The sequence below is a fragment of the Gopherus flavomarginatus genome, chromosome 2 (genome assembly GCF_025201925.1).
Source record: "Gopherus flavomarginatus isolate rGopFla2 chromosome 2, rGopFla2.mat.asm, whole genome shotgun sequence".
NCBI classification, from domain to species: Eukaryota; Metazoa; Chordata; order Testudines; family Testudinidae; genus Gopherus; species Gopherus flavomarginatus.
Window position 1 is genome coordinate 24,302,298 of NC_066618.1, and position 20,793 is coordinate 24,323,090.

Here is a 20,793-nt window from a genome sequence, read left to right on the forward strand (position 1 = left end):
TTGCGCACCAACAGAGTCTGGAAATGCTGAGATGGCAATCCCTTCATCTTATGAACATATGGTTCCTTATATTAAAATCAGTCAACTATTCATTAAGGAGTTGTATTGACAGGCTCCAGAACATTAACAATCCAGCCCTCCACAATCAGATGAATAGTGGAAAAGACAGGCTCAAAGATAAGGGAGAAACTGATGAATCAGAGTGCCAAAACACTGCCTCGTCAATGCACTGCAAGTACACTTAAATAGTGTAAGGCCAAGAAGCTTACCATACAATAACTGTTCTGTCTGGCATCCAAATTAGTAGTAAATTGCCATCCTGAACACACACAGATCAACATGGAAGAACATGCAGCAGCACACATCACAAAGTAACTGTAATCATGAGCACTTTAACTTCAGAATTAAACTGTTTTAGGATCACACAGTTTCGTTAGTCAGAGCACTTCTACACCAAGTATGAGACCCCCTAAAAATGAAAAATCAAACAAGAAAGAAGACAGCATTGACAAGTGTAGAGGAGATGAGGGGAAGAAAAACAGTGATAGAGGAAGTAGGGATACAAAAGAGGTGAAGATAATAGCACTGCCCTGAAGTATTCTACAGCTTTCCACTAAGAACTGTACAAGTCAAAGTTTAAGGTAAATTATCAGTGTATTAGTATCCTCTCATTGGAAGTGATGGTTTACTGGGGAAGCAGAAAATTTAGAAACTTACAGTAAAAGAAGAAATAAGACCCTCCCAGCAATTCCTATTAACTGTTGGGGCTCAGATAAAATTTTAATCACGAATCATATAAAGATTCTTCTTTTCATTGCAAGACTTGCCAAGTACTGAATTACTTGGGTTTCCATCAACTATCCAACAACTAATTTATCACCCAGCCAGTTGAAATGCCATCCAATTTTATATTTGGGGTCAATTACTTTTTCCAATGGTAAGTATGTTAAAATCCTTCAATTTTTCTTCCTGCTTGAAAGTTATGGGACTTCATCTTGTTTGGAACTTAGCTGAGAGAGTTCTGACATAAAAACTATCTTTTAGGGAGATATGGAGTGGGAGAGAGGAAAAGGGAGCATTTCCAACAGGACCTCAGTGTTTCAACTGAAAAGGAACAGGTATCTTCATGAACTTTGTAACTGCTAAATCTGACAAAGTGAAATTACTAATACACCAGCTAATTTATTTTCAACAGCTAATTAATTTTGTGTTACTTGGGAGCTTAAGTTTTTAAGTCAGTTTCCTCCATTTATTCTACCACCTTTGTTGACTTTGCCTGTTTTGTGAAATGTGATGCCTTGTTTAGTTCATATTAACTAAAAAAACAATGACATTAATGTGAGCATGAGCATGGCCTGCATTGGGAAACTCTTCTGCTTAGATGTCCTCTTAGGCTTTCACTTCAAGTGTTTCTTTTATTGCTGTTCTACACAATTCTCCCAGCCAACCCATTTTATCCTCACCTCTTACAAAACTGTAGGGGAGGACAGAGAATTTTCTTCCTTAGAATTCTAGCCATTTTGTAATATCCTTAGTTTCCAAGCTGTGCCTATGTTCTGACTCTGTACAGGGAGTAAGACAGCTACAAGACTTGTTAGTTTAATATTACTGCCTGCATATATAGGAATTAAAAAAAACCAAAAAACAACAACAACAAAAAACAAGGACCATTTGTATCTGTTCATGTTTGACTAGTACCGAACACCTAAAAATATATTTTAAAAAACCAAAATGCTGTAACATCCCCTTTAGAGTATCATTTTTGACAGCACTTCTCCCCTAATGATGCATCACGCCTGAAAAGTATGGTTTTATATTTCCCAAGCTTGAATATGTTTCCTTTGCTTATTCAACTTTGTCTCTTATACCATCTTCTTTCTGCCAGCAATGCCAAGCATTGATACTTCATTTGTTAGCTTTTCTTACAACCGTCTTGCTGCTTTGATTTGTGAGTCCTCTCCCACAGCATAGAATATCCTACCTGAGCTGGTCAGCAAGGCCACTACCCTCTCCATTTAAATCCTTCCTCAAGACCTGTTTCTTCCAGGACAAATACAAGAAACAAGTTGATCATGTGACTGACTTCTTTCTTGTAAGCTATCTGCTAATTTATGAAAAGTGGAAGGGTCTAAGGTAGGGAAAGTGGTACAAGGACACTGGAATCAAATTGGGGAGATAAAGATGATGAATGGTGGAGGGATAACAGGAGAGAAATCTATTCAGTTTAAAGGCCCCTTGGTTATTTTTAACTGGATAAGACATGTATCATCAAAATCTGATCACCTTACTTGTACTTTATACCCCTTTCCCTGCCACCTTTCATTGTCATTGGCTTGGATTATATATACTTTATGTGGATTATGTGAATATGCCTTCCCTCCATGTTTTCAGCATATCACATTTTCAGAGTTACTACCAGCTAAATATTCAATATCTAATATAACAGTTATAAAGTTTATCATTAAATTATCATGTCCATTAAGCTCATAACTGATTTAAAACCAAACCCTATCCCCAGTTATGAGATTTAAAATGATGACAAAGAACTGCAGTTCACAAAACATTTAGTTTAGGCAAAATTATTTACTTTTCATTTCTGTAAAATAAGGCAAGCAGTTAATATTTAACTCTATTCTCATAAGTTTAAAGACACCTTCTGAGAATAACCTCAATAGTTAGCGTCTCAAAGGAAGATAGGGGTCCTGCTCTAACACACCTCCACGTTAGAAATAATTTCTCAATTGTGAAACCATGGAAGCAAATTTATTTCAACAGATGCATGACCCTGATATTTAGATCCAACCATACCTTTTTACATGTATTCTTGTATAAAGGCATGCAATATGAAGTATCGCTTGCTTTTAACGAGTTATAGAACATTCTTATGCAAGCCTTCTTTTTCAAAATATAAGTGTGGGAATTTGAAGACAAGAATAACCAAGGGAAAGATACTAGAAGTTTTAAGGTAGTAATGCACTTATGATATACCTTGAAAATATATCACTACTAGTTAAGAAAACACAAACTTTAGCACAAGTGGGAACACAAACATTTTCTTGTTCGAATATGGATTTAAAAAGACACTAACCTAGCTTTTTTACTTGAGTTTCCATATGGGTAATCATTTATTCCAGATATATTAAACCAATTAAAATGTTCAAAATTTTACTGTATTATTGAAATCGAGACCACAATACAAGTTGCAGCATTTCCGGGGGAGAAAAATATCCACTTCTATATACACTATACAGAAAAATAAAGCACCTTTTACATTGTACACCTCTCAGGTTCTTTCAACATTTAGAAAGCTAAAGTCTTATTCTAATAGCGAAGATGTGAAACTGCGGATGAATGTAAGTTGATTAACTTTACATTTCAGAACACATTTTCTTAGAAAGTTGATCTGATAAGGTGTACAGTAGCTGATGTGTCAGATTTACAGCCTTGAGATAGAACTCCACAGGTAAGTTTGGAAAAAAAATTATTATTTGGGAAATAACAGTAGTTCTAAAAAGCCCAATCAGATTCACAGCACAAAGTGAAGTTTGGAAAAAGTTGCATGAAGGGCTCTAATGTGGAACCTCCTTCTCTTAAGTTAGATTCTCAGCCAAATGTTGCGGAGCTTTCAGATGAAGGCCAGCAAAACTAGACCATAGACATGATCTAGAAGAGCAAGTAAGGAACTGGAAGTCAGAATTCCTGATTTTTAACCCCACCTGTCACTCAGACTGGCTCTGAAACCATCTCTCCCTGTGACCACAGGCAAATCTCAACTTCACTTTGCCTCAATTTCCACATCCGTAAAGTAGAAATAATGATACTCTTCTGCCTCATAGGACTTATGTGCAACACGATGATCGAAAGCACTGAACACTTAATGTGCATTGTAACACTGAATAGTAATTTTGAGTATCTGTACAAATTAAAATTAAGAAGGAAAGACTTTGCTGGAGCAGCAAATGGAGGAACAAACAGCAACCACACTTGATGGAAAGCAATACTTTTTGCTGGTCCTTCTTTTGACCTGTTCATATACATGTCTTTGAAGCTCCTAGGCATGTTAACTCCTTGTGTCCAGGGGGAGATATGCCTACAGGAATCCAGGTAGCAGAGCCTAGCTGAGTAGGGGAGTGCTGTTTCTGTACCTGGTCCCACTCAGGCTGCCGGCTAAGCGGGGCAAGGACCGCACCTCTCCGCCCGCCCGCCAAGGGCAGTGCAAGGCTGTGACGCTTTGCAAAAGCTCTATGGAGCTATTCGTGTCTTTACACAACACCCCCAACCCCATCCCGGCCTCGAAGGGAGCGACTCTGCCGCGGGTCCAGATCTCCGCTGAGACTCCCGGTCAGGGAGGCCAAACTACGGCGGGGAGGCAGAGCCGCTTTAGGCAGTGACTGGCTGCTGCTCCAGGCCGGGAGATCCAGCCCGCGGGTAGGGGAGTGCGCAGCGTGCTCCTCTGCGAGGCCGGGCAGCTGCAGTGCGGGGGTCTGAGCAGCCAACACAGCTCGGGGCTCCGGCCCGGCCCCACACCGAGGAGCTCGTACTCGCCGCAACCAGCCGTGCCCGGTGCTGGGATCCAACTCCCCCAGGAGCGGGATCTCCGGGTAGGAAGATGGCGGCCCTGGCCGCCTCCCCGGTGAGAGGAGGTGGCGGGTCGCATCCCGGGGAGGAGCGGGAGCGAGGCCGGCCAAGAGGAGGGAGGGGGCCCGGGGAGGCCACTTGAACTCACCTGTCACCAACAGCCACTGCCGCCCGGGCCTCTCGCCGCTCGCGTCTCCGCTGAGGTCGGGGCCGCTGTTGGGGTCTGCGGGGCCTCTCACTCCTGCCGGGGTCTCCGCGGGGCCGGGGCCTGTCTCCGCCGCCGCCACCACCAGGGCCTCGCTGCTGCCGGATCCCAGGAGGAGGAGAATGGAGAGTGGGGCCCGGGGGAGGAGGCGGCGGCAGCGGCGGGGAAGGGGGGGCGTGGAGAAGGAGGCGGCGGCGGGACGTGGGGCCCAAAACGTCTCTGATTCCAGAAGCAGCAACACCCCGCTCGCATGAGAGACCCGCTTCCGGCTCCCGGCGGAAGTCCCGCCTTCGCCAGCGGAAGATATTGGCCGTCGCTAAAGGTTCCCCAGCCCGCAGCAGCCGCCTATGATTGGCGGAACGGACCCCGCGCGCGGGATGACGCATTTCTGCACGTGACGAGGTGCCGTCATCGGCCGTAAATGAGCACGCGGAGGGGGGAGGCCGCTTCTCATTCTTGCCTCTCCCCCTCCCCCCGAGCACACCCACCGGAGGAATGTGAGCGCTCCCTCGCCCTCATTCGCTGCTGGTGCAGCCCGAAAAATTAAAGGGACCGGGCTGGACAGAGAACTAGTCATAGTGTTCCCCACTGGGGAGCGCTACCTCCCTTTAATTGGGGAGAGCGTCCATGGGAGGTAACGGCTGCCAGCCCCATCTCCTTTCCAGAGCGCGGCACGCGTAACCTCTCCTTCACTGGCATGGCCAGCCGTGGGAGAGAGGAGCTCTAAACCACGCCTCCACGTTCCCTTAATGGGGAGCCACCCCCCCCTTAACTAAACCTAGAGCCCGCTCCCCTTTAACGGGGGGGCACCCCCACTCAACCCAGAGCCCCACTACCACCTCCCCTTTAACCAGGGGGGCATCCCCCACTCAACCTAGAACCCACCACCACCTCCCCTTTAATGGGGGGCACCCCCACTCAACCTAGAGCCCCCCACCACCTCCCCTTTAATGGGGGGCACCCCCTCAACCTAAAGCTCCCCCACCACCTTCCCTTTAATGGGGGGGCACCCCCACTCAACCTAGAGCCCCACAACCATCTCCCCTTTAACTAGGGGGGCACCCCCCACTCAACCTAGAGCCCCACCACCACCTCCCCTTTAACCAGGGGGGGCACCCTCCACTCAGCCTAGAGCCCCCCACCACCTCCCCTTTAACAGGGGGCACCCCCTCAACCTAAAGCTCCTCCAGCACCTCCCCTTTAATGGGGGGACACCCCCACTCAACCTAAAGCCCCACCACCACCTCCCCTTTAATGGGGGGACACCCCCACTCAACCTAAAGCCCCACCACCTCTTCACATTACTTGTGTTTAGACCTAGTGTGGAAAGCAGGAAACTCATCGCTTCTTGATAAGATTCCTTTTGCGGAAGAAGACCCTTGCTTCTGGACTTAAATTTACTGATTAAGGAAATAGAATTTCTCTTCTGTTATCCATAACTTAGTTAAGTTGCACATGATGGAAGTAACCTCCAATACAGTGGTTCTCGACCTATTTACCACTGTAAGCCACATATATGGCCCACATTGTGTTATGTGAGCCACGTCAAATACTACCTGTGTAGCCTTGAGGACGTCACATGGGCTGCAGTGGTGTGCTGATTGGGCCACAGATTAAAAACCACTGTTCTAATATGAATATGAATTACACTTAACTCTTAAGCTTGCAAAAACAACAAACAATTTGGGCCAAATACCAATAAAGAAAAACAAGTTGTCTAACACCTTTCTTTACTTTGACTGATTTAGTATAGATTCATGTACATTTCTTGTTAGCTATTATTAATTCTGTAGATAGCTAACATGCAACTTTTCCCACTAAGTCATGAAAAACTGCTAGACAAACCTTTCAACAACAACTTTCCGTGCTTGTACTCTTTCTTACTCCCATTCCTGAGTTTGTGATCTGCCTTCAAAGTGAGACAGGCCAAACCCTCCTCAAAGCCAGCTGGAAGCAATTGTCTGTATTTTACATTGCCACCTATCTTTTTACCTGACTTTTATATCTAGGACCAGATTCTCTAAGGGCGCGGCAGGGGGTTGAGGTGCAGGCAGGGGGCTCAGGGCAGGGAGTTGGGGGGCTGGGTGCAGCATGGGGCTAGGGCAGGGAGTTGGGGCATGGGATGTGGAAGGGGGTTGGGGTGCAGCAAGGGGCTCAGGACAGGAGGTTGGACGGGGCACAGGGTTGGGGTGTGGGCTGCAGCAGGGGGCTCAGGGGGTTGAGGTGCAGGCAGGGGGCTTGGGGCACAGGGTTGGGGTGCGGGGTGTGGCAGGGGGTTGAGGTGCAGGGAGGGCAGGGAGTTGGGGGCAGGGTGCAACTGTGGGCTCGGGGCTGGGAGTAGGGGTGTGGGATGCGGCAGGGGGTTGGGGTGCGGAAGGGGCATGGGGTGCAGCAGGGGGCTCAGGGCAGGGAGTTGGGGTGTGGAAGGGGCATGGGGTGCAGCAGGGGGCTCAGGGCAGGGAGTTGGGGGGCGGGGTGCAGGAGGGCTTTGGGTTCCTGGGTGGCAGCGGCGCACACCAAGGCCGGGGCCAGGGCAGGCTGCTGGCTCCGGCCCCGCTCCTCGAAGTAGCTGGAACCATGTCCCTGCGTCCCCCCTTCTCCAGGGGCTGCAGGACTCCGCGCGCTGCTTGCCATGCCTCCAGGTACCTCCTCCGAAGCTCCCATTGGCCGCAGTTCCCCAATCCCGGCCAATGGGAGCTTCGGAGGAGGTACCTGGAGGCATGGCAAGCAGCGCGCGGAGTCCTGCAGCCCCTGGAGAAGGGGGGACGCAGGGACATGGTTCCAGCTACTTCGAGGAGCGGGGCCGGAGCCAGCAGCCTGCCCTGGCCCCGGCCTTGGTGTGCGCCGCTGCCACCCAGGAACCCAAAGCCCTCCTGCACCCCGCCCCCCAACTCCCTGCCCTGAGCCCCCTGCTGCACCCCATGCCCCTTCCGCACCCCAACCCCCTGCCGCATCCCACACCCCTACTCCCAGCCCCGAGCCCACAGTTGCACCGGGCTGCAGGAACGTGATGCCAGCCGCTTAAGGGAGCGGCGCTCGAGGGGGGCAATCCCATGGGTGTAGTTTGCCCACCCCTAGCCTGGAGGTAGGCCAGGGGGGTGAGTGTGGGCTGCTTGGCAGGCCCCAGGAAATAGGGCCGCATGTTTGAGACCCCTGGACTAGATGATCTCCTGAGGTCCCATCCAATGCTGATATTCTATTGCAGCACTCTTGGCATGGAGGGGCAGGGCTCTGGGGTATTTCTGAGGAGGTAGGGCAGGCTCTGTTCCCTCTGGCAGAGGAGAATATAGCAGCCTGCCTGCTTAGTGAATTGTTTCCATTGTTCTTAGTGAATTCTCCCAGGAGTATAAAACAGGTGTAAAAATGTTAAGGTTCCTTTACATTGCCAGAGTGGTGTAAAGGAGCCTTATTACAAAGGACGCTATGGCCTTATAAATGCTTATGATTAGTGATTAGAACTGGTCTAGATTTTTGGACTGAAAAAACTTCCTATCAAAATGTGCTCCATGAACTCTTTGCTACTGACCTTTTTGGAGATGGTCTGTAGCCAGTATAAATTGTGAGTTTGAGTCCCCAGCCCTCACTTGCTCTTCAGTTGTCTATGATGTAACACTGAGCACATGCCTGTATATATTTGCTGACTAATAATTAGGGCTGTCAATCACAGTTAACTCACACGATTAACACAAAAACATTAATCACGATTAAAACAATTATTTGTGATTAATTGCACTTACAACAATAGAATACCAATTGAAATGTATTAAATATTTTTGGATGTTTTTCTACATTTTCAATATTGATTTCAATTACAACACAGAATACAAAGTGCACAGTGCTCACTTTATATTATTATTTTTTATTACAAATATATGCTCTGTAAAAATGATAAACAAAAGAAATAGTATTTTTCAGTTCACCTCATACAAGTACTGAAGTGCAATCTCTTTATCGTGAAAGTGTAACTTACAAATGCAGATTTTTTTTGGTTACATAACTGCACTCAAAAACAAAAGGGTGTAAAACTTCAAAGCCTACAAGTCCACTCAGTCCTACTTCTTATTCTGCCAATCACTAAGACAAACAAGTTTGTTTACATTGACGGGAATAAATGGTATTCTGTTGTTTAACAGCACGATTAATCATGATTAATTTTTTAATTGCTTGACAGCCCTACTAATAATTAGAAGTAAAGGGTCAGTACTAGCTACATTACTATTAGACAGAGGGGGTTTGATGATTTCCTTCAATGCTCCCCACTCCCATTCTCCATCCATTGTATTGTAGTTTAAATAAATTACCAGAATAATTGAAACTAGCTGGATTATATTGCGTTATTTTGACAAAGAATATGAAGAATTTTGTAGAATTTTAAAATATTGTGCACAGAATTTTTAATGTTTTGGTGCAGAATTTCCCCAGGAGTAATACATACAATACTTCACATTATACCCACAGATCATTTTTGCAGATTGCAGATCGGATGCAGATGTAAATTTTGTATCCATGCAGGGCTCTACTAATGATTAACAGGTACCCATAGAAATTCTGTTCAGATTGCTGCACTTGACTATTCCAGCTTGTAAAGGCAACAAAGAATATCATGGTGCCAGTAATGGGTTCAGGCCTTATCAGATATGGGGGACTTTATTCTTCCCCTTAGAAAAAGTGGTTCAGTATTCATTCTTGGGGAAATGAGTATTTAAGTTAGACCAGAGACCTTTTGTTTTTAAAGAATAAGGAAATATATATGTGTGTAGAAACAGGAACGGTTCCTTCTTGCTTTTGACAATAGAGTTTTGAGAAGAAGAAGAAGAAAGGAAATCTCCCTTAAAAGTACAGGGAATGGGATTATGGTCAAGGGATTGTGTGTCTGCAATAAGACTCCCAACTAAAGTGACAGCTAATTAGATCATACAGGAATGAGGAACACCTGACTTTCCTAGTGTCTCTTTAAGCCTACCCGTATCTGCTTATCTTTATATTTATTACCAGATTGTTCTCTCAACTAAACTTTAGTTCTTCTTAAGACTAGGAGGAGGAAGCAAGTTTCTAAGCCTTTCAGTCTGAGCAATGGGATAAACACAGTGAGGTAAAGACTCTATATACTAATTTTAAAAATGTTAAAAAAAAAACACCTAGATACTTACTGGTTCATTTCTGTCCCACACGCTACTGCAATAGAGTGCTTGTGCACAAGAAAAGACAAGCTACAGCTGGATGTGTCTGATTTATAACAAGGGCTCTGCAAAACAACCATCACCTCTACTGCCTCAGGTTTAATTAATGTATGTATGGTTTTTTCCTCTCTGTAACTGAAACAATGGTTGGTATTGGGAGAAAAAGGGAGAGGTCAATCCCTATAAAAGTCTGACACATGGCAAATGGAAGCAAATTTGATAAATGAAGCCTTGTTGTATTATGTTTTTCTTTCTTCTCTTTTTCAATAGCCTGACCATGTTATCTATCAAGGAAAAAAAAATCTTATGTGAGTTTCTCTAAAAGGTCAATGTAATAAAAAAAAATTGGTACTCCAGCCCCCCCAGCAACCATAAAGTCAACACCTATGCCTTCCATAGTATCATGGCTGAAGTATTAACCAGGTTTCCATGCCTATATATAGAATACATCCACTTTTACACAGTATACTACAATTTCAGTAGGTAATGTGTAGTTCATTTGACATTTTTCTTTATCTAGTGTGCCGACAGCTGTGGAGTGTACATAAAGGTATGGATAAATTAGCAATGGGTGATGTTGACTAACACAAACTAATCCCACCTTCCACACAGATTTAGAACTAGGAAAGGGCTGCATACCAAAGGAAACAGTGTGTGTGCAAGCAATGTGATAATCAGTCCATAAAAATTAAGCAAGCTTAATTTATGTGCAGCTAGGCAGATCTGGAATAGTATAAGTTACCCAGAGTTATCACTAGTACATTACATTAATAATGGGCTGTTAAAATGACATTTCCTAAGAATTTTTAAAGACAAACTTTCTTGTTCAACAAGGAAGAATGAGATGTTACTTATATATGGAGATTATAGCTCCTTGTGAAGAAGAGATGTACAAGATTTTTAAATGATAGCACAGCACCCCTTGAAAATCACACCCAGAGTATCTCCAGTTGAGCACCCAAAAACTGAGGTGCTTAAAATCAATGATCATTTTTGAAAACTTGGGTCTTAACCTCTATATGATTCTGTTTTCCTATCTGTATAATGCAGATGATAATAATTCCCTACCTCACATGGGTGTTGTGAGGCTTAATTCATCAATGTTTGTGAGGCTCTTAGATAGCATGGTAATGAGCTCCACAGAAATAACAATAAATTAAATTAACATAATTTATCATAACATGACCATGTTAGATGCAGAGGCTTTCCAGCATTTTCATTCTGCTGCTCACTTCACAAGAGAGATCACTTCTCTTGCACCGTGCCAATTTCCTATTGCTGTATTCTCAAAGTATTTCACTCCACAGCTCACTGCGACCGGGCTCCATGGACCACGATGGTTCAAGAACCATTGTGTTGATGCACCCACATCAATATCCCCAGATCCACTCAGGATCTTGCAGTCTGTGGAATTCCTTCTCCCCTTGGGGTAGTGGAGGGGCAGGACTTGAATTGGGGGTATGTTCACATTCTAGGTGAGTACCCTACTCACAAAGTTATTAAGTACCAGAGGGGTAGCCGTGTTAATCTGGATCTGTAAAAGCAGCAGAGTCCTGTGGCACCTTATAGACTAACAGATGTATTGGAGCATGAGCTTTCATGGGTGAATACTCACTTTGTTGGATGCATGTAGTAGAAATTTCCAGGGGCAGGTATACATATGCAAGCAAGAAACAGGCTAGAGATAACGAGGTCAGTTCAATCAGGGAGGATGAGGCCCTGTTCTAGCAGTTGAGGTGTGAAAACCAAGAGAGGAGAAACTGCTTTTGTAGTTGGCAAGCCATTCACAGTCTTTGTTTAATCCTGAGCTGATAGTGTCAAATTTGCAGATGAACTGAAGCTCATCAGTTTCTCTTTGGAGTCTGGTCCTGAAGTTTTTTTGGTGCAGGATGGCTACCTTTAAATCTGCTATTGTGTGTCCAGGGAGACTGAAGTGTTCTCCTACAGGTTTTTGTATATTGCCATTCCTAATATCTGATTTGTGTCCATTCATCCTTTTCCGTAGAGACTGTCCAGTTTGGCCGACGTACATAGCAGAGGAGCATTGCTGGCATATAATGGCGTATATTACATTGGTGGACTGGTGATGGTGTGGCTGATATGTATTCCCCTGCTTGTTTTATTTCAGGCCCCTGAAACTTAGACAGCCAAATGCCTATCTTCTGATTTCTGGATAGCTAGCAGAGATAGACACCTCCCTGCAGCCAGGACATAGACACTGATCTCTGAGAGAGGGGTGGGGCTTAGGATACTGCCTGTCTCCTGCATCTCCCATTGGCTGGTTTAGGCAGGGAGCCGCCCAGTGCACTGGCTTTGTGGATCATAGTCAGACTCTAAGGTTTCTATGCCTCTCCCCATTCATTCTATTGGACCCTAGGCACCTAACTTAGGTTTTGAGCATCACTGTTGTCCATATGATTTTTGTAGGCACCTAAAAGGGGCTGCAGCACTCAGCACTGCAGAACTTAAATCCTTTTGTGGGTCCTGCCTTGAGAGATTAAATGATTTACCCAAGGTCACAGAGAAATTTTGTGGCAGAGTCAGGAATAGACCCAAAGCTCCTGAGTTCCAGCCCTAAACACCAGACCATCCTTACTCTTAGATGTCCATACTCTCCTATATTGGAATGATGAGGCATTAACTTCAAAAAGGCTGATATACATGTATTATTGCTCGTACGACTATATGTGCACACTTACATTTGACAGGATTCTCCACATTCAGTTCAGATAACAAAAGCCACAAAGCATTATCCTCCATTCTGACATGGAGCAGCTTTTTAAACATTGAGTTGTCTTTCATTCTTTCAAATAAATGCAGATGCATAAATCTGGAATATCCATAGCTGGATACAAGCAAGGATGTTAATCTGAATGTGTGATCACACCAACATCTGTCCTGGTTTGGAAGTAACCATTCTGCTGCAGACCAATTGTTAGGTTATCATTAGGGCCCTACCAAATTCACGGCTGTGAAAAACGTGTCACGGACTGTGAAATCTGATCTCATCCGTGAAATGTGGTCTTTTGTGTGCTTTTACCCTGTACAATACATATTTCACAGGGTCAGTGTTTCTCAAACTGGGGGTCCTGACCCAAAAGGGAGTTGTGGGGGGGAGGCTCAGAATGTTATTGTTGGGGGGGTCACAGTATTGCCACCTTTACTTCTGCGGTGTTAGTCAGGTGCCCAGAGAATGGCGGCTGTTAGTCAGAAGGCAGAGCCACACCAGCAGCAGCACAGAAGTAAGGGTGGCAATACCGTGGTCCCCTCACAATAACATTGTGACCACCCCCCCACAATCCCCTTTTGGGTCAGGACACCTGCAGTTACAACACTGTGAAATTTCAGATTTAAATATCTGAAATCATGGGACTGATTTTGCTCCCAATGGCAAAATTCAGTTGGACTCTAGAGGAGCATGTTCAAACCCCATATACACACTGTAGCTCTAAGAACCCAGAAAAGTAACTGATAACATGTTGTGTAGTGTGGGATTTTTCTGGCAGGATTAACTAACACGATTTGGTAGCAAAACACTGCTTAAGAGGATGGCTGCCCTGTAAGGGCCTGGAAGCCCTAGTTCATTATCAGACCCTGGTGGAACTGGATCAGGTGTTTTTTATAATAGGGTCAGAGAGCTCAACTGGAGTGCTGCTTTCAGGGGAGTTTGGTTCCTGTGAGTGGTCGGGGAGTAGTGAAAGGTTTCTGGGCCCAAGTAGGTCAGGGAATAGCTTTATTTTGTGTTTCTTTGCTAGATTTTTGTTTGATTGTTTGAATGAATAAACCGTATCCTGAAGAAAGGGCTTGAAAGAGACATGGAGTGTAATGTTAGTCTTCTGTAGGCTCAGGGGAGACAAGCCAGAAGCTCTATGCATTTTGTTGAACTAGATTAAATAAAACTATTTTAAACAGACCCTACCCTCTTACATCATCCCAATGTGGTTCAGTCACATTACTATTAACCCCTCTCATGTAAGTTTGTAATTACTGTTTAAATATATCTCACATAAACACAGGTCTGAAAATTATCATCCTGGCAGCTCATCAGATCAACTAGCTTCCAGGTCTTATGTATGTCTGTTGTAATACAGTCAAATTCCTCAATGCAATAATCATCTGTTTCTGACAGCTTTTTTTAATTATTATTTTAGCCACTGAATTAGTCTCTGAAAATGTTAATGAAACTTTAATAAGGACTCATAATTTTTCATATTTTGTAAGTGACTCAGAATTTTCCTAAACGATCTGAAACTTTTTCTAATTCTTCTCAGAGCTGGGCTTGCATTTTAACACCTCCTTAACTTTGTACTTGCCTTCATGGTTCCCATTTTTGTGGTAGCTGAGCTTTTCACAAAATTCATGAATTTATCATCCGTTGAGTACTATTATCCCCATGTTACAGATGGAGAACTGAAACTCAGAGACATTAAGGCTCAATCTTGCAACGACTCTATGCCAGAAAGCTCCTGCACCAAATGGAGCCCAGTTTAAATCAATTGTGGTGTCCTGAACAGGGATGTTTTCCTGAAACGTGATTATAATTTTGTACTTCCATTTCCTCATACCAAGACATAGACACTAGTGCTCAGTGAGGACTGTATCCATGACAAGTTTCTAGTATTGGCTATTTTGACCTACTTGCTCATAACTAAAAAACAGCTGGAAGCATTTTGCATTTAAAAAATAAAAAAAAAACAGAAAAAAAATTCACTTTTGGGGCAGGCAGTGAGTTCAATTCTCCTTTCACACCTCACAATGAAGTTACACTGTTATAAAACAGGGTATAGAGTAAAATGGTTTTAGCCATAACAGAAATCTACTCTAATGCCTTTAAGCTTAGCACCAATGTGGACACAAGAACAAATGGATATAAAGTGGGAACTAGGAAGTTTAGACTTGAAATTAGATGAAGGTTTCTAACCATTAGAGGAGTGAAGTTCTGGAACAGCCTTCCAAGGGGAGTAGCAGGGGCAAAAGACATATCTGGCTTCAAGACTAAGCTTGATAAGTTTATGGAGGGGATATATGATGGGATAGCCTAAGTTTGGCAATTAATTGATCTTTGATTATTAGCACGTAAATATGCTCAATGGTCTTTGATGGGATGGGATCTGAGTTACTACAGAGAATTCTTTCCTGGGTGCTGGCTGGTGAGTCTTGCCCACATGCTCAGGGTTTAGCTGATCACCATATCTGGGGTTGGGAAGGAATTTTCTTCCAGGGCAGATAGGCAGAGGCCCTGGAGGTTTTTTGCCTTTCTCTGCAGCGTGGGACATAGGTCACTTGCTGGAGGATTCTCTGCACCTTGAGGTCTTTAAACCATGATTTGAGGACTTCAGTAACTCAAGACATAGGTTAGGGGTTTGTTCCAGGAGTGGGTGGGTGAGATTCTGTGGCCTGCATTGTGCAGGAAGTCAGACTAGATGATCATAATGGTCCCTTCTGACCTTAAAGTCTATGAGTCTACGAACAAAAAAGCCTGGCTAAATCAAATGTAGAGAACTTAAGAAAATCACTTTTTAAAAAGAGAGAGATCATTTGTAATAGGTTTATTGACAATTATGCAGCAAAAATGTGACCATAAACCTAAAAGAACAGTTTGCTTTTTTCACTGCTCTTTGCTCATCTTCAGTTAATAGCAGATATAATTTTAATGTGCCTAGCCTAGTATGACAGAGTGCAAGAACAATATTGTCCATATGAGAAGTAAACCCAAAACATGTTTCTCTCTCAAAGTTCAGTGGGACTGAGTAACGAATTTGAAATCAGAGAAATATGGTTCTAACATGTCAGAAAGACACCAACACTTTTATCTGCCTCCAGTGCTAATTACATAATCCCTGTATATCATGGCCTACATGTTATTCATATAGAAATTGCAGAACCATTTTTACCTTTGCAAACTAATCATAGAAATGTATGCTTCATTGTTCTAACCTTCTATTGAATGCCCTTCTGTGACAGAAAAGCTGAAGAATTTTTAGACATCAACCAATGCATAAAAAGAGTATCCATTCAATGATAGAGATAATGAATTGTCTTTATTTTTTCTTATTCATCTACACGTGCTCTTCACCACCAAAACAGCACATCTGAAGAATGAAGAATTAGCACATTTTCAACTGCCTTGCACCTTGTGTGGTCATTTACACCTTGCACGGGAAATGCAAGTTGCATGGAAAATGCTACCATTCATATTGCCTAGGTATAAATGTCTACACCAAGTGTTAGGTAGTGGAGAATTGGGTCCTTTCTGGATTTTTTTTCTTATAGGAATAGGAGATTTGCAAATCCAGGATTTTGGCTGGTGAATAGTTATGCCCTGTCCATATAGGTAGCAGAATCATTGTAGATACAAACAGCTGTATTTGAACATAGGCTGTTGCTATCAGGTTTCTGTTCTAGCACAGCAGGGAAAAAGAGATTTTTCCAAGAGTCATGCTAGAGATTATCTCCCCTAGAAGGCCTTTAGTGTGGTTTTATAACGCAGTCCTAAGGGTACAAATTGGTTATATTGGGAAGATCAAGTCTGTAACATGATAATGCTCTATCTGTGTTATAACATGGTCTGGTCCCATCTACACAGGCAAGACCTAACCATGATTGGATTAGTATCATTTCAATACACAGTCACCTGACTAGGAAAATGCAGCTGTGTAGATGCTCCCTAACACTGCTCAGGAGAGTACTAGAACTCTACTAGCAAAGTAACTATTTTTCACATTATTCTGCATAGGTGCTGGAACTGGGGCTGCAGCAGCACCCGCTGGTTTAAAGTGATTTCCATCATATACAGGATTTGCAGTTTAGTTCAATGGCATCTCAGCACCCTCCCTATAAAAATAGTTCCAGCACCCCTATGGTTCTGGCCTCCATCTGTTCAGGGACCAAAGCCGATCACACTGTATTGGGATCACAAAAAAAATCATATTTATACATATTATAAAAAAAACTTGATGTAACATAATAAATATATTATGTATATTAGGGCTGTTGATTAATTGCCATTAACTCATGTGATTAACTTAAAAAATTAATCCCAGTTTTAATCGCGCTGTTAAACAATAGAATACCAATTGAAATTTATTAAATATTTTGGGTATTTTTCTACATCTCCGAATATATTGTTTTCAACTACAACACAGAATATAAAGTGTACAATTGTCACTTTATATTATTTTTATTACAAATATTTGCAGTATAAAAATGATAAAAGAAAAAGTATTTTTCAGTTCACCTCACACAAGTACCATAGTGCAATCTCTTCATCATGAAAGCACAACTTACAAATGTAGGGTTTTTTTTGTTACATAACCACACTCAAAAACAAAACAATGTAAAACTTTAGAGCCTAAAAATCCTCTAAGTCCTATTTCTTGTTCAGCCAATCACTAAGAGAAACAAGTTTGTTTACATTTATGGGAGATAATGCTGTCCGCTTCTTATTTACAATGTCACCTGAAAGTGAGAACAGACGTTTGCATAGCACTTCTGTAGCCAGCATTGCAAGGTACTTACATGCCAGATATGCTAAACATTCGTATGGCCCTTCATGCTTTGGTCACCATTCCAGAGGACATGCTTCCATGCTAATGATGCTCATTAAAAAAATAATTTGTTAATTAAATTTGTGACTGAAGTCCTGGGGGAGAATTGTATGTCTTCTATGCTATGTTTTACCCGCATTCTGCCATATATTTCATGTTATAGCAGTCTCCAATGATGACCCATGTTGTTCGTTTTAAGAACACTGTGATGGGTTGGATCACAGAAACCCCCTTGGGGTTGCCAACTGATGTGCCAAGACAACTTCTGCCTCTGCTTTCCCTGACAGCTTGGGACTCCAGAGCCCTGCCTGGTTGTGTCAGACACACTTGCCAGCCACAAACACAGACTCAGGTCTGGACCACATCCCACAAACTGCAAGCTTAACTGAAAGCATCTTAAGAAGTGTTCCTGTCTTTAACACTCAGATGCTCAGCTCCCAATGAGATCCAATGAAATCACAAATAAATCCATTTTATTTATCCATATAAAGCTTATGCAGCGTAAACTCATATTTTTTTTGTCCTCTATAACACTGATCAAGAGATATGCACAGCTGCCCCGCCCCAGTAGTAATACATACTCTGGGTTAATAATAAGTAAACAGTGATTTTATTAAATACAGAAAATAGGATTTAAGTGGTTCCAAGTAGTAACAGACAGAACAAAGTGAATTACCAAGCAAAATAAAATAAAACATGCAAGTCTATGCCTAATACAGTAAGAAAACAATACAGATAAAAACCTCACCCTCAGAGGTGTTCCAGTAAGCTTCCTTTCACAGAGGAGTCTCCTTCTAGTCTGGGTCCAGAAATCGCTCACACCCCCTGTAGTTAGTCTTTTGTTCCAGTTTCTTTCAGGTATCCTCGGGGTTGGAGAGGCTCTTTCTTCAGCCCAGCTGAAGACAAAATGAAGGGGTCTCCCAGGGGCTTAAATAGACTTCCTCTTGTGGGTGGAGACCCCCTCCTCTCTTCTATGCAAAGTCCAGCTCCAAGATGGAGTTTTGGAGTCACATGGGCAAGTCACATGTCCATGCATGACAGGCAGCAGCCATTGTTCACATGTTACCTTGAACATCCTCAGGTAGACTTCTTATATGGCTTGGAGCCTTCCAAGATCCATTGTCCGTTAAGTGTTTCTTGACTGGGCATTTAACTTGCACATTCCTCTCTAAAGAAGCTGACCAAATGCCTCACTAAAACCTACTTAAAATCAAACAAGTATACAACCAATATTCATAACTTCATTTACAAAAATGATACATGCATACAAATAGGAGGAATATATTCAGTAGATCTTAATCTTTACAGAGATATTTTACACATCGTGTAGTATAAAAAATATTCCGGTTATGTCATATATACATTCATAAGCATATTCCCATAAAGCATTATGGGGTGCAACATCACACATGCTTTCACTGCAGATTTGACAAAACGCAAAAGGGATACCAATGTGAGATTTCTAAAGATAGCTACAGCACTCGACCCAAGATTTAAGAATTTGAAGTGCCTTTCAAAATCTGAGAGGGATGAGGTGTGAAGCATGCTTTCAGAAGTCTTAGTGCAATACTTTGATGTGGAAACTACAGAATCCAAACCACCAAAAAAGAAAGTCAACCTTTTGCTGGACATCTGACTCAGATGATGAAAATGACCATGCTTCGGTCCGCACTGCTTTGGATTGTTGTCGAGGAGAACCCATCAGCATTTCCTCTGGAATGGTGGTTGAAGCATGAAGAGACACATGAATCTTTAGCACATCTGACACATAAATATCTTGCATTGCCAGCTACAACAGTGCCCATGTGAACATCTGTTCTCACTTTCAGGTGACATTGTAAACAAGAAACGGGCAGCATTATCTCCTGCAAGCAAATGTAAACAAACTTGTTTGTCTGAACAATTGGCTGAACAAGAAGTGGGACTGGGCTCTAAAGTTTTACATTTTTTTATTTTGAATGCAGTTATTTTTTGTACGTAATTCTACATTTGTAAGTTCAACTTTCATGATAAAGAGATTGCGCTACAGTACTTGTATTAAGTGAATTGAAAAATACTATTTCTTTTATTTTTATAGTGCAAATATTTATAATAAAAATAAATATAAAGTGAGCACTGTACACTTTGTATTCTGTGTTGTCATTGAAATCAATATATTTGAAAAGGTGGAAAACATCCAAAAATATTTATATAAATAGTATTCTATTATTGTTTAACAGTGTGATTAATTGCATGATTTATTGCTATTAATTTCTGTAATTGTGTGATTAATCACAATTCATTTCTTTAATCGCTTGACAGCCCTAATTTATTCATTTGGTGAAGATTTAGTTCTCCAAATGCCATAAAATATTGGGCATTAATTAGTGAGAATGGAAGTGCCCTGAAGTATTATGGGTCAGTTCTGTAAGCTCAAAACTGCCCCGATGCCAGCATCATGTGCAGCTACTGGAGAATTCCCTTTGTGTAGTGGAATCCTCAGGTAACATAAAATCACTGTAATGGCTCCTACACACCATCCTCCCTGTGGTCACTGCAGGGAATGTGATTTGGGGGAGAAACAGTGATATGGCTCTATGGTACTGGTGATCTCCAGTTGCAGCAGTGGTCCCTTGACAGTCTGTGGAAGTGGGACCAGACTGGCACAAAGCGGCCCCAGGATAGGGGAATCACAAAGTTGGTTCAAAGCAACCATAGTACCACCTTCTCCAGCAGCACCGAACACTTGTCAGTCTTAGGATCTGGCCACATATCTGTTTTCAAAACACTGGAATTACATACAGTGCCTGGTCCTTCATATAAATCTCCCAGGTTAACAACATCTGGTCTGGGCAGTTTTCAGAGCTTCAGTAAGTGGTTCCCCTGTACAAATGACACAAAGGGGATGATTGCAGAGAGTTTTACACCTTGGGGCCTTATTAAAAGGTTACAATTTTCCTAGTGATAAGAAAGGTATATTTGCTAAAGGAGGTGATTAGGGAGCTGAGCAGCAAGTGTGCCAGAAAAAAACTTAGTGATATAGCATCCATCAATCATGGTGGGATTTATTTGTTTTCATATATATTAATGAATTCTAGATTAAATACTCCTGTAGCTGCTCAAGGTGATTATTACATAAGTTTAAAAGGGGCATCATTCTCTTGCAGAAATAACATATAAAAGCTAATCTTACAATAGAGCACCCACTCTGCTATACAAATATAAATGCCTTAGAGTGTGCTAGCTTCTGAATCACAAGTGAAAAACTTGGATGGGGCTTGATCCAAGTCAGTGGAGACACTAC

The 20,793-nt window shown here is 42.6% G+C and overlaps 1 protein-coding gene across 2 annotated transcripts in view; it reads right to left on the bottom strand.

Annotated features, from left to right (window-relative positions):
- The window catches only part of LARP4B (La ribonucleoprotein 4B), a 104,356-nt gene extending 99,284 nt beyond the window's left edge, over nt 1–5,072 (bottom strand). For both annotated transcript variants that reach the window (XM_050942244.1, XM_050942243.1), the window contains exon 1: nt 4,727–5,072. The gene's annotated coding sequence lies outside the window, so the exon portion shown is untranslated. The remainder of the gene's footprint in view (nt 1–4,726) is intronic.
- Nucleotides 5,073–20,793: the final 15,721 nt, after the last annotated feature.